Raw genomic sequence first — 14,310 nt, forward strand, 5'->3', positions numbered from 1 at the left:
TGTAATCCCAGCATTTTTGAGAGGCCAAGGCAGAAGAATCACATGAGGCCAGAAGTTGAGAGCAGTTTCGGTAACATAGAGAAACCTCATCTTCACACACACACACACACATACACACACACACACACACACACACACACACAAAGTCGAGCATGGTTGTGCCTGGTTGTATTCCCAGCTACTCTGGAGGCTGAGGTGGGAGGATCACTGGGGCCCAGGAGTGGAGGCTGCAGTGACCCGTGATCATGTCCCTGTACTCCAGCCTAGTTGACAGAGAGAGGCCCCATCTCCAAAGAAAAAGAGAAAAAAATCAAGCTGAGCATTCTTAGAATAAGCTGATTTTCATCCAGGTCACCGCCCAAACACTTTGTAGATGAGAATCTTTCTTTGTTTCTGTAGCAAGATGTTCTACTGGTGGAAAGACTTGGTTTAAACATTTGCCATATTCTTACCCCATACCTGCCCATGTCAAAGCTCAAGGTTTCCCTTCTGAACGCCCATGCCAACCCCTCCATCCTGTTCTCTGCACCCATAAGTGGGCCCTCAAGGGGCACTGGTTCCCACTTGGAGAACATGGGATGTCGGGAGAGGATCAGGAGCTCTGCTTGGGCTCTCACTGCTGGGTCTGCACATACAACCACAGTGTCCCAGCATATCCCAGTTCCCATTCCTTGGTCTTCTCCATCCTGACACAAGTCTATTCTCAGCTTCAGGGCCTCAGCCAATGCTGGACCCCGTCAGCTGCCTGGAATTCACCCACAGCCGATTTTGCTACTGCCTCCTTGCTTGTCTACCTTGGAACAGCACCCCTTCACAGTCGGGGGTTGAAGATGGAGGCAAGGAAAACAGCTGCCACAGACAGTAATGGGGCTCCTGAGTCACGCTCTCAGTCCACATGGGACCTTCCCAGCAACACTCCAGGCTCCAGTTTCCACTCCCAACAGGGCTCCAGAGGCCACGCCCCACTGACTCTCAGAAATCCCGAAGGAGATACTCGAAGGAGTAGCCCCATGAGCCCGTGGAAGGAAACAGCAGCTCCAACCTGCAACATGAGGCTTTCGGTTGGAATCACAGAGTTCCTCTTCTTTATGTGGTACCTGGTAGAATTGTTGTATTGACTTTTAGAACACCCAGCTAAAGGAAAAGTCAACCAATAGGACCAGGAGGGAAAACACTCTATATTATGGGTTTTAAAATTCCAGCTCTGTTAGATTTAGATGAGAGGAAGGAAGGGAGGTCAGGGCTTTGCAGAGAGGTCCAACTCCGGGTGCCCAGGGGACCTAAATCTTCCCCTCTTTTTCATTGCTCCATCAGTGAATGTCTATGATGATGAGCCATAGGATATTGTTCAACATGGACTGTCTACTCCTCTTCCTTCCCTCAGGAGTGGCCTCTGGCCAAGGCTGGTCTCTAAAGCGTGTGCCTATTCCCAGTAACTAGACATGGCATGTAGGTGACCAAGCAAAGCTGAAAGCAGTGTGTTCGTTATGTGTAATCAATGTAATTGTAAGTGCCAGATAGGAATTTGATGAACTGACTTGCTTGCCTATGAAACTACTTACTGTACCATCCCAAGGCGCCAATTCTTTCTTTACCAACTGGCTGCCATTGGTACCTCCTGTAACTTCTAACAGACCAATGTCTCTCCCCGCTGGGTCTCTGGGTGACTTCTTTGGAACAGGTCAAGAGCCCTATGTACAAGCCCTCTCAGATTTGGGGTTGCTGCGTTACATGTACACATTACGACACACAAGAGCAGGTCCTCCTGCCTGGAATTTCCTGCCTGCTCCCCTCCTGTCCCCAGCCCGGGCCTCGTCAGCACCCGTGTACCCTTCAGACCCCAGCTCCCAGAGGCTTTTCTCCTTTGAATAGTGACAGGGCTTAAAATGCGAATTTCCTAAAAAACGCTTATGGGGGTGTGGCGGTTCAGCTCTTTCCTGAAAGCCACACTTGATGTGGATGGGAAGAGAGGGGAGAGGAAAAAGGAAGACTGAGGTTACTGAGGCACAGGGGCAGCAGCAGGAAGCTAGTCCCCCCGGGGGAGCAGGAGGGCTCGGGAAGGGGAGCCCAGCACCTCTCGGGTCAGTTTGGCTGACTTCCCCAGAGCTTAGGATGCTTAGAGTTTAAGTCAGACTGTTATCCTGGACATCCAGGAGGGAGTGCGGTTTCATCCCAGGTTAAGGAGCAATGATTGGTTCATAGGCTGATATCCAGGAGCCACTGAGCTGCTATGAGGTCTTTAAGGTTCTGATATCATGTACCTACGTGGTAGGACTAGGACCAGGTTCAGTTTAGGCTGAGGCTGTGGAGGCCCTGACCTCCCAGGGAGGGTGGATTGCCACATCCCAGGACACAGCTTCCCATACCCTGGGGCCTGGAACCTGGGACAGCCTGGAGTCACATGTCATGATTTCCTCTCTATCTTGTCCCAGTATTTCCTCTTATGTGTCACTTGACTACTGGCAATTCATTTCATCCCTTGGCTCTCAAATCCCTCATCTGTAAAATGGAGGTTAAAACAATAAAATATCTCATAAAGTGATGTTTACAAATCCAGTAAGAACAGTTCTGGCATATAATAGTCAACAGATGTTTCTCCTGTTCTAGGACCGCACTATCCTTTTGGCGGGAAAAAGGGAACTAAATGGTAGAGCCGGGGCATGGATTATGAGGAATGGGCTGGGGTTGTCCAAAGAAGGGTTTGGGGTTCAGTGGGAGGGCTGGAGGCAGAGGTAGTGTGTGGGATCCTCATCCTGGCTTCCAAGTTGAACGGTGGCAGGCCGAGAGTCTTAGTGACACACAAGGACACTGTGACTTATTTATAAACAATGCATGGCTAAATAAAGAGATAGCCAGAGGGAGTGTGTGGACCCAGGGCTGGGACTCAGCTGCCTCTGCAGGCCATCGCTCCTGTTGGGCAGTCGGTGACTCCACACCCTCCTGCTCAGAGTGGTCCACAGGCCGGATACACCATGTAGCTAGGATCTCATTGAGTGAAATCTCAGGCCCTGCTGAATCAGAGCCTATAGTATAATGAGCCCCCAGGTGACTCAGGGACTTACTTAAGCTTGGGGGAGGTGTGAGACCTGCTGGGATTTGTAAACCTCTTCACGCCAAGGCAGAATGCCAACAGGTGATGCTGAGAACTTGATTGCATCCTAATTTTACGTCAATTTATACTTTAATGGACTCACTCTTGACCAGGCTGGAGTGCAGTGGCATGATCAAGGCTCACCACAGCCTCGACCTCCTGGGCTCAGGTAGTCGTCTCACCTCAGTCTCTCAAATAGCTGGGACCATAGGCATTGCCACTACACCCAGCTAATTTTTTTGTAGAGGTGAGGCTTCACTATGTTGCCCAGACTGGTCTTGAATTCCTGGGCTCAAGTAATCCTCCGGCCTCAGGTTCCTAGAGTGCTGGGATTATAGGCAAGAACCACTGCTCCCAGCTATTATCTTTGAATAGTCTTTGTATGCAGAGTAATAGTTGGAGGGAACTGTATTACCAATGTGCCTTTGACACATTCAAGCTTCCTGCTCTTGGTGTGGCCGTACACACACACATGCACACACACACACACACACACACACACATACACACACACACACACCCATAACATCAGCAACATTCAGCATGAGACTTAATCACCAGACACAATTCCTGTATCAATGGATTCACTAGATATTCCCTAATGCATAATTTCTATTAATAGATTTATTAAAAATTCCCCTACTGCCGTCTGTCAGGGGAGGCAGGGAATCAGTTCACACAAATTTTGGCAGACCTGGGGAGGCTGTAACATCTCTGCTGAGCATCCCAGAAGGATTGAGAGTCAGTCAACGAAGCTCTCGTGTGTCCATCAGGGTTCCTTGGACACATCATTGCTCTGTGCCTCAGTTTCTCTCCTGCAAAGTGAGCCACACGATTGGCAAAGAGGGTTTTAGCTTACTGAGCAGACTCTTAGCTCCCTTTCCTCTTCTGTTCAACACTTCCTTCTTCTGGGTTTTCAAGGGACCTCATGTTCTTTTAACTTGATGCTGGTGCCAGCCTGGGAAAGTGCAGAATTCAGACAGTGGGTCTTAGTGGCTCCAAAGGTAGCTGTGGCTGTAAGGAGTGGAAGGGGAAGGAAGACGCTAACGCTGCCCTCTGCAAGCTCAAAGCCAGCTCTGACCTTTACCCAGAGACCTAAGTTTCCTCCTGCTCAGAGGGTGCACCATTTGGTCCACCGTGGATGAGGTGTTAGTACCTTGCTTACACTTGATTATGTGCCAGCAGCATGCCTTTTTAATGTCTTCATTTCCTTGTCATAGAAGTTTCTATAGTGCTGGAATACCCTGAACTGGTAACTAAGACTGATGGTTAGCTACTCCACCCCCTCATCTTCTCTCAAGTCCTTCTGTACAGACCAGGAGGGACCCATTCTCTTTGCAGTTGGCTAAGATACTAGAACTGTAAAAGATATTAGATATTAGAACTGGGATATTAGAACTGTAAAAGATCCTACAATAGTTCAGTGGTTCCCAAATACCAATCTATTGGAATTTTAGCTTCTAAAAAAAAATACAGCTTCTAAAACCCCACCATATGTACTTTTGTAGATGTTGGCTGAGTGATTCTGATACCCTGTGAACTCCAGACTTGCCTTTGCCCATTTGTGGCTGAGAATGGGGTATGTGAGGCCCGCCACTAGCTCCAGGTCCCACGGTTGAAGATGGTAGGTCCAGGTTCAAGTTTCCCCAGACACGTCTCATGTGCTTACTTGCATTGCTAAACCTACTTGTGGGTCAAAGGAACAGAAGCCTTATCATGCTGAATCAAGAGGAATCAAAAAGCAAACATTTAATAAATATTTTGATAAGGTTGTTATCAAAAGAAGGGTTGCTCCTCCTTGTGTGGAATAGGTCGATGACCAGGTTCTTGTGTTCACATTTGGAAAGAATTCGTAAACAGATACAAAAAGAAGTAGGATAAGCAAGTAGTTTTTGTTTTTGTTTTTGCTTGCATGCATGGTTTTGCACCACCTGCCGCAGAAATCAATAAGCTTGGAGCTTTCCTTCAACCCTAAAGTTTCCCTAGTTGAACCTGCCTACTTTACCAAGGTGACTTCTACTTTACCAGGGTTCTCTTCTGAAAGATCAGAAGAACCAAAATGTTCCAAACATCCCTCCCCTCCTTCCTTCCCAGCGCACACTCAGCCTGTGCCTGAGGTTGGAGGAATGAGGAGTGAGGGAAGGAATTAAGTCTCTCTAAGATCACATAATCCTGTTGCTTCTAAATCTAGGGAAATAATTTTGCTTATAGGCTGCCAGACTCCATTTAGGACTTATTAAAACAAGACATAAAACCAGGCCAAACAAGAGCTTTAGTTCAAGACTGCTTAGATGGCCTTGGAAACTTGCCTGGTCCTCTCCTGTGGGTAACTGACCCGGCCCTTGGTTCTGTCCTGGGTGGGAGGGGTTCTATATTCCCTCCACATCACTTATTTGCACATATTCATGGTGTACATAGTGATCAGATCAGGGTAATTGGCATTCCTATCGTCTCAGACATTGACCATTTCTTTCTTTCTTTTTTTTTTTTTTGAGTTGGAGTCTCACTCTGTCACCCAGACTGGAGTGCAGTGGCTGCTCCCGGCCACTGCAGCCTTGACCTGCTGGGCTCCGGCGATCCTTCCGCCTCAGCCTTCCAAGTAGCTGGAATTACAGGCGCGCACTACCACTCTCGGCTAATTTTTTGATTTATTGTAGAGATGAGGTCTCACCAAGTTGCCCAGCCGGGGCTCAAACCAGCGGGCTCAGGCAATCCACTCACCTCAGCCTCCCAAAGTGCGGGATTACAGGCTGAGCCACCGAGCCCGGCTGACATTCACCATTTCTTTGTGTTGGACTCATTCAGTATCTTCCTTCTAGTTATTCGAAACAATACATGAGGAGGGACCCAAAAGAAACCGGAATTACCTTTTTTTGGAATGTAAGCCCGTTGAAGTACAGGATTCCCTGGCTAGGAAAATGTTCTAAGAACCCATCAGCATCAGTGTACCAGCCAACGTTTTTGCGAGAGGCTGCATTGGCTTCAGTGGAATTTTTTTTTTTGAGATTCTTTCAAATACGTTTGCCCATTTCATGATAGGTAATTTACAATTCTACTGCCCACATCTCACTGAGTGTTCATCAGTTTTTGACTAAAAACAGCATGACCCCATGCCCAACCCTCCCTATTCACCCAATCTTGCCTGGAGTGACTTTTCTTTGTTTCCCTGGATGAAAAAAATCCTCAAAAGGAAATGTTTTGCTGATGTGGAAGAGGTAAAACAAAAAACAGCAGAAGCAGTAAAAGGTATCAAAATGGATGAGTTCCAAAACTATTTTGAGCAGTGAAAAAAGCATCTTGATAGGTGTCTTGCATCAAATGGAGAATACTTTCAAGGTGACTCAAAAAAAAAAAAAGAATAAATACACAATTTTTTGTCAATAAATTTCAGATTTTTGGGGGGTCCCCCCTTGTATTAACTACAGTCACCTACACAGTGCCACAGAACACAGAACCTATTCCCCTATGTAGCTTGATTTTTGTGTCCTTTAACAAATATAACCCCACTCTTCCCTTCCAAACCTCTAGTATCTTCTGTTCTATTTTTTACTTCTATGAGATCAACTTTTTGTTAGCTTTCACATAAGTGAGAACATTTAGTGTTTAGTTTTCTCTTCCTCATTTATTTCACTTAACACAATGACTTCCCGTTCTGGAAGTGACAGGATTTAATTTTTGTGTGGCTAAATAGTATTCCATCGTGTGTGTATACCACATTTTCTTTATCTATTCATCTATTGTTGGACACCTAACTTGCCCAGCACTCATTTCTATGTACGTGACTCTCAGACCTTGCTCTGAGCCCTGTCCTCTCCCCAGCACACATCCCACCAGTAAGTCCCATCACCAAATCCCTCTTCAACACATCCCAAGTGGAATTCAGCCCTCTCCAAAATGCAGCTTGTCTCCTTGTGCCTCCTTTTAACTGGTGCTTCCTTGACACATCTCATCTCCCAAGCCTAGACATTGAAGGGATGTTTCTAGTTAAGTTCCCCTGGACTCCATCTTTGGTCTTGTGTTATGTTGGATCAAGGATGGAAGAATGATGATCAGGTGTGCACGTGGCACGAAGGTGGGGAAATTAGCAGATACAATGGCAGAATCAAGACCGAAATGTTTACAACAAGCTAAGAAGACAGAAATCAACATGATTACATTTAGTAGGAATAAAATTGTTTTGCATTAGTGTTTTTAAAAGTTACAATACTATATTTTTCCATTTATATCAATTTCTCTCTTTTTCTCTTTTTTGAGTCGAAGTCTCACTCTGTCACCCAGGCTGGAGTGCAGTGGCACAATCATGGTTCACCACAGCCTTGACCTCCTGGGCTCAGGCAATCCTCTTGCCTCCAGTCTCCTGAGTAGCTGGGACTACAGGCACTTACCACCATGCCTGGCTAATTAAAAAATTTTTTTTTGTAGAGATGAAGTCTCGCTATGTTGCCCAGGCTGGTCTCAAACTTGTGGGCTCAAGCGATCCTCTCATCTCAACCTTCTAAGGTGCTGGGATTATAGGCATGAGCCACTGCATCCAGCCTGCTATGCTCTGTTGCTTGCTTTTACCATGAGCTTTCTCTGAAGTTCTGGTGTAGACATCCAAGAGGCTTGTACTATACTGTTCCATGAGCTCAGGTCACAGTTTCTGTTGTGGTCCAGAAAACACTATGCCCTACAGTTCACTATGAAAAAGCCAGGCTTTTAATCAATTTTCCCCAGCTGATAACCTCAGTTTTTCCTATAACTGATACAGGGCCTATAATTTATTTAAAAAATAAGAGAGTTAAAAAATAAGACATGGAGAAAGACGCTTGAAGATCATACACCTGAGCCCAATGCTGTCATTTACAGAAGGGGAAGATGAGGCTGGAGAAGAGAGGTGACTTGCCCAAGGTCACACAGCTGGTCTCCAACTCCTGAACTCAAGAAATCCTCTCTCCTCAGCCTCCCAAATTGCTGGGAATTACAAGCACGAACCACCGTCATCTGGCCTATTCTTTTTGTTTTCTTAATTTTTAATTTTGCTTAGACTATATTAATAAAAGTAATTTTCCCTGTTTCTTTTTACTTTTAAAAATGCAACTATTAAAAAATCTAAAATTATGTAGGTGGTCACATTATATCTCTAATGGATGTGCTCTGTAGAATAAAGGGGCTGAGACTAGAGAAAACAAAAGAACATAAAACAATGAACTATGTCTGATTGTGACATAGGTCTCTGGGGCTACATTTGTGAAATTTGCTCTAGAATTCTCCCTGTTGTGGAAATCACAAATCTTGAAGAGCTCTGATTGCAGTTAGAGAAAACTGTTCCACATAGAAGGGGTTTAATCTGTTAGAACCTGCAGGGCCATCTGCGATTTTTCATTCCTGAGCCCACAAAGGTAGTAAGAGTGACACTGCCTGCGCACAGGCATGAAAAACCAGGAGAAAGGCAAAAAGACAACTTATGACGATTCTCTCAAGTCTTTTCATGTCATCTCCAGGAAGAAAAGTGAGTGTTGCCATCGTCTCTGGTCTGAAGCTTACTCATCCCTCATCACTTCTCCCACCACATGGCATCCCTTAGAAAGTTCTTCCTAGACCCTCTGGGATTGGGATAGATGTCTCCTTCCATGTGCTCCCATGATTCTTTTTTAAGCAACATTTCCTACACAGAACTGATACTACCTGTTTACTTTTCTTTCCTGTAGACTGTAAGCCCCTCAAGAAGAAACAGTACCTTGTCAACCACCTACTGAAGTGACCAGAATGAAAAATATTGAGAGAATGAGTGAGTGAGGACTATGTTCCTTCTTTCTTTAGAGGGAAATAATTTTACAACATTAAAATACATATATTTCGATAACATATATATCTATTTCAGCTGGGTGTGGTGGCTCACACCTGTAATCCCAGCAGAGGTGTGAGGACTGAGCCTAGGGGTTTGAGACCAGCCTGGGCAACTTGGTGAGACCTCGTTTCTACAATAAATTGTTTTCTACAAAAAATTAGCAGGGTGTGGTGGTGCATGCTGCAGTCCCAGCTACTTGGAAGACTGAGGTGGAAGGATCACCTGAGTACAGCAGGTTGAGGCTGTGGTAGCTAGCCTGGGTGGACAGAGTGAGACTTTGACTAAACACACACACACACACACACACACACACACACACACACACACACACGCGCGCGTGTGTGTATGTGTATATGCATGTGTGTGTGTGTGTGTGCGTGCGTGCGTGTGTGTGTTTTGTTTCAGTGGAAAGAGTATTAAGTTTGTTTTCAGGATACTGACCTGAGTTCCAGTTCTGGCTTTGTTACGTACTAGATGTGTGACCTTGACTACGTTTTTTAACCTTCTCTGGCCTTGAGCTTTCATCTTCAGGACACAAGGATTGAACTACTGAGTGCCAAGCTTCCATCCAGTCCTAATTTCCTGTGCAATTTTGGAAATCAGTCAAGTCTAGGTTTCAAATGCAGGCTCTGTTCCAGACAAACAATTCAACAGTGAACAGCTGAGCTTCCAACCTTCCTCAGGGGCTGCACCCACTCCACGCCTCCGCCATGTCTTAGCAAATATGAATCGTCAAGACCTTGCTGAGTATGGTTTTTAATAGAATCCAGTTTCAATCTGTTTAGAGTGGGGCTTTTCCTGCTGACTCGGTCATTCGGACTCTGTCGTGCCTGGTGGGCTGGATGCATTTCCCGACTTCCACTGCCACCCTGGGCTGGTGGGACAGCGGGCAGGCAGTGGGAACGGGGAGGAGGACATCGCAGAGCAGCCGATCAGCTGTCATAGCATCTTGTCTCTCCTTCTCTGAGACATATGACAGGGGTGCCAAGGGCGCTCGAAGGAGGGCAGGCAATGGCCACTCTGTTTCCTGACAGTCACTTCTCCTTGCAGCTCAGAGGCTACTGGCCTCTGGGTGGACTGTCGGGAAGATAGCTGTTAACCTGTGGATGTGGCTGGAAGACACCCAGTTTTGAGAACCCTCAGGATTCTCCCAGCGGGTGGCTGTGGTTTCTGACATGCTGGGGAGGGCGTGGGATGGAGTGTGAGATGTCCTCTGTCCCTCCAGCCTCCACCCTCCAGCACATGTCCTGTCTGATCAGAGCGTAACCCAAGGGCCTGTTGGGAGGTTCCCTTCCTCCCAGAGAGCAGAGAGGGGGATGTGGAAGGCGAACACAGAGTATGAGCAGGCACACTCATGTGAGGAAACTGAGGCCAAGGAGGGTGGGGGAAGAAGCTGGATGTTTATTGTGCTTGTTCTCTCCCAGGCATCAAGCAAAGAGGTAGTTATTTCTTAATCCTCCCACCACCCTTTTAAAGGGTACAACAGATCCCCACATATTGGCAAGGGAAATAGGGTCAGAAAAGTTAAGCAGCTGCCTCAGAGTCACACAGCTAGTAGATGTTCAAAACTCTATCCATCCACTCTAAAAGCTCACATGGCTTGAAATGATGGAGTCGGGTGCTCTGAAGTCTGTCTGCTGGTCACCTCAGTAGCAGCCCCTTTACCTGGCTGGTCATCAGAAACTCTTCTGGATGTTCAGACACTATAGTCCCCTGGGGGTTGTCCCCTGAGTCTCACTCTGCGGGTCTAAGGCAGAGCCTGAGATGATGCATTTCTAAAAAGCTCTTCCAAGTGATTCTGATGTCTCGGAAAGCACAGGGCTGGGCCACACGGCTTCTCTTCCCCCCCAAGTCTCCCAAGATGTCTTTCTCAGAAGCACAGATCTGGTCTAGCCCTGCCTTTGCCTCAAGTGACATTTGCCACAGCATCCATTATTCACTCATTCCAGGTTCCATGCCAACAGCTTTTGAGCACTGTATTTACAACGTGCCAGGTTCTGTGCTGCACACCCTGGTTACAGAAATGAGCACATCATGGCACCTGCCTTGAGGGACACCCAGATAGTGGAAGAAATGGTGAAAACTGGAAACTCCAATCTGCTGTGGCAGATACTAGACAGACAGAGGCTTGTGTTGACTTAAGGGTACAGGCTAAAGGACCAAGGACGACTTTTGAGCTATGATCCCGGGTCATGGGCAGTAGGAGGTAGCAAGGCCACGTGAGGGCTGAAGGGGTAAGGAATGGCCAACGAGGCAGAAGGAACCATCCCAAGAGGCCATGCAGTGTGGAGTGCAGGACACCTTGGAAAGAGGGCCAGGAGGTAAGCCTGGAAAAACCAGGGGAGAAAAAACATGAAAGACCACATGCATTATGCTAGGAGTTCGGTCTTATTCTGAAAGGGATGAGGTGCCCTTCAAGCCTTGTGAGTTGTGGAGCAACGTGATCAGCTCGTGTCTGAGAAGGCCCCTCTGACAGAAATGAGAGAATGCCCTACAGGCGGGTGAAGCTGGTCATAAAGAAGTGAGTTAATTGCAGAATTAAGAATTTATGTATGTCAAAAAGCACCGTAAACAAAATTTGAAAGCAGAGCACTTGGAAAGCATATTTGCAGCATTTCTTGACAAAAATAACATTCTTAATAAAGTTACAAGTTGATAATAAACACACCCATATCACATAAATAGAAAATTCACGAAGCAAGAAGTACACATGGTCAACAAGCACACGAAAATGTTATTCACTAATAACCAAAGAAAGTTAAAATAGCGAGTTAAAATAACATTGACAGACTGTGATTTTGACCATCAAGTTGGCAAAGACTTGATAAGTGAGAATGCCCAGTGTCTGTCAGGGTGCAGGAAGCAAGGACCCCCAGGGCTCCACACTGGTGAGGGTCTTGGTACAAACTTCCTGGAGGGCAGCTGGCAACCTGTATCAAAATTCTTAAAAATAGCCAAGCAAGTCTCTTCTTGGCTTTGATCCTAAGGAAATAGTCATAGACATGTGCAAAATTTAGCTACAAGAATGTCTGCTGCAACATTATTTACAATAAAGATTGGGAAGAAGTGAAATAATCCCTCTCTGGGGATTGATTACAAAATGAGGGTCCCTCCATGTGAGGAAGATACTGTCAGGGAAGTTTGAGAGATGTGCAGAAAATGCTCACGGTGTATTGAGGAACAGAAGGGGCAAAAAAAAGAAAAAAAGCATCCAATATGCCACCTCTTGTGTGTGATAAAAGGATATACACACACGTGTTTGAGAACGCGTAAGCATCTCCAGAAGGATGTACAGGAGATTGGAGGGAAACTGAATGCTGGCAGTCAGGGGAAAGGAACTGACTTATCACCATGGAAGCACTGTATACTTTCTGGATTTTGGATCTATGTATGTATTACATATTTTAAGTTTGTTTTTTTTTTTTTTGAGTTGGGGTCTCACTCTGTTGCCCAGACTAGAGTGCAGGGGCACAATCACAGCCACCACAGCCTCAACCTGCTGGGCTCAGGCAATCCTTCCGAGTAGCTGAGACTACTCGGTCGTGTGTCACCACACCTGGCTACTTTTTACATTTTTTTTGTAGAGACGAGGTTGCACTATGTTGCCCAGGCTGGTCTCTAACTCCTGGGCTCAAGTGATCCTGCAGCCTCAGCTTCCCAAAGTGCTGGGATTACAGGTGTGAGCCACCGGACCAAGTCATATTTAAAAAATATAAATATATATTTGAAAAGTAAGTTGTTAAAGAGTATATACAATGCCATCCAGATTTTGTTTATAAAAAAAAATACAGCTGTGCAAGTGCACATGTATATTAATACCAAAAAGAACTGGAAGGTATAATCTAAAGGGTAAACATGTTTGTCTTGGGTGGTGGGATTTTGGATTAGATTATGTTCTTTTTAAACATTTTTTTTCTAAAATTGTCTACATTATACTTGTGACACTTTTATAATTAGACAAAAAGTGTCTAATTTTCCCCCGAAGAGCCTATCACAAAAGTCCAGGCAGAAGATGATAATGTAGGTAGCACTCCCGCTATGCAATTCAGCAGTGACATCCACAAAGTGTATATGTGAGTCACAGGGCTTGTTTTGGGAAGGGGCGATGAGAGGGAAGTGTAAGATCTAGAAAGGCAAGTGGGCCTGATTTTGCTTAATAGCTCTCAGAAGTCTCTGCTGGACACACAGAAATGCATCCCTGCCACCCCAGGCATCCGCCAGTGCTCAGTGCTTTTTTCTCTGGGATCACTTAACTTCAGGTCACAGTGAAGGAAGTTCTAACAAGCATGCGTGTCTAAGTCACCAAACAAGCAGGTGGCCCGTGCACGTGTTCCAGGAGGTTCTGAGAGGCTGTTCTCACCTGGTTCTGGTTTTCAACCTTCCTCCTTGGGATGGCAACAATCCTAACCTCAACCCTCCAGCCCTGTCCCAGCACACACATCTAAGCAACACCTCCCTCCTGCCTCCATGCTGATCCTGAGTCCTGCCTGATGTGTGAGAACCACAGGAAACCCCTGCCAGCTTGAACTGGTTCTGTAGGCCCCTCTGACCTCATCTTCTAAGATAAGAAGCTCTGTGGGTCACCTATGACCTCATCACCAGCCTCAGATTTTTTTTTTTTTTGAGTTGGGATCTTACTCTGTTGTCCAGACTGGAGTGCAGTGGCATGGTCATGGCTCAGGCAATCCTTTCACCTCAGCCTCCCAAGTAGCTGGGACTACAGGCACAGGCCACCACACCCAGCTGATTCTTTTATTTTTTGTAACACGAGGTCTTGCCATGTTGCAAGACCTCAAACTCCTGGCCTCAAGCAATCTGCCCACCGCAGCCTCCCAAAATGCCAAGGGTTACAAGTGTGAGCCATTGTGCACAGCCAGCATTCAGATCCTAACAGTTTGCAACTCACAAACTTGCTGAGCTGGAGGCTTGGGAATACGAGGGTCTGCCCATGTTCGGCTTCTGGAAGCCCTGGGTTAGGGTCCTGTGAAACCATTGGGAAGGAATAGGGCAGAGAGAAGTCGAGGGTAGGGATGGGGGGAATGTGGCAGCTGTCTTCCCTTCCTGTTCCCCAGAGGGTGAGCTATAGGTGAGTGACTGCAGCCCCCTGGATATTCCTAGAACCTTCCTGCAGCCCCCATTGACCGCCTTGGGGAGGCCTGTGAATATAACCTGTGCTGCTGCTGGTTCTGGGTCCTCGGCTGGGACTGAATCCTGCCGGGGTGCAGCCTCCTCATAAGCAACCCGCATTTAGGTGTGTTTTCTTCAGTCTCCACCTGGAACTGTGACCCTTCTGCAGTGCTGGGGCTGGGGAGAGGATGCCAGGCAAGTTGTTCGGATATGGACTGCCTCCTTCAGTAATACACAGAGTAACTGCTGGGTCTTAGCTGAC

At 46.5% G+C, this 14,310-nt stretch overlaps 1 protein-coding gene across 1 annotated transcript in view; it reads right to left on the reverse strand.

Moving 5' to 3' along the window:
* Window positions 1–3,714: 3,714 nt before the first annotated feature.
* The window catches only part of TTC9 (tetratricopeptide repeat domain 9), a gene marked incomplete at its 5' end in the record, with an annotated part of 36,862 nt that continues 26,266 nt past the window's right edge, over window positions 3,715–14,310 (reverse strand). Inside the window, one exon of the mRNA XM_008057744.1 lies at window positions 3,715–3,906. The remainder of the gene's footprint in view (window positions 3,907–14,310) is intronic.

Source organism: Carlito syrichta, unplaced genomic scaffold, assembly GCF_000164805.1.
Source record: "Carlito syrichta isolate Samal-C Ts95f unplaced genomic scaffold, Tarsius_syrichta-2.0.1 Scaffold303115, whole genome shotgun sequence".
In the NCBI taxonomy this organism is placed as follows: domain Eukaryota; kingdom Metazoa; phylum Chordata; class Mammalia; order Primates; family Tarsiidae; genus Carlito; species Carlito syrichta.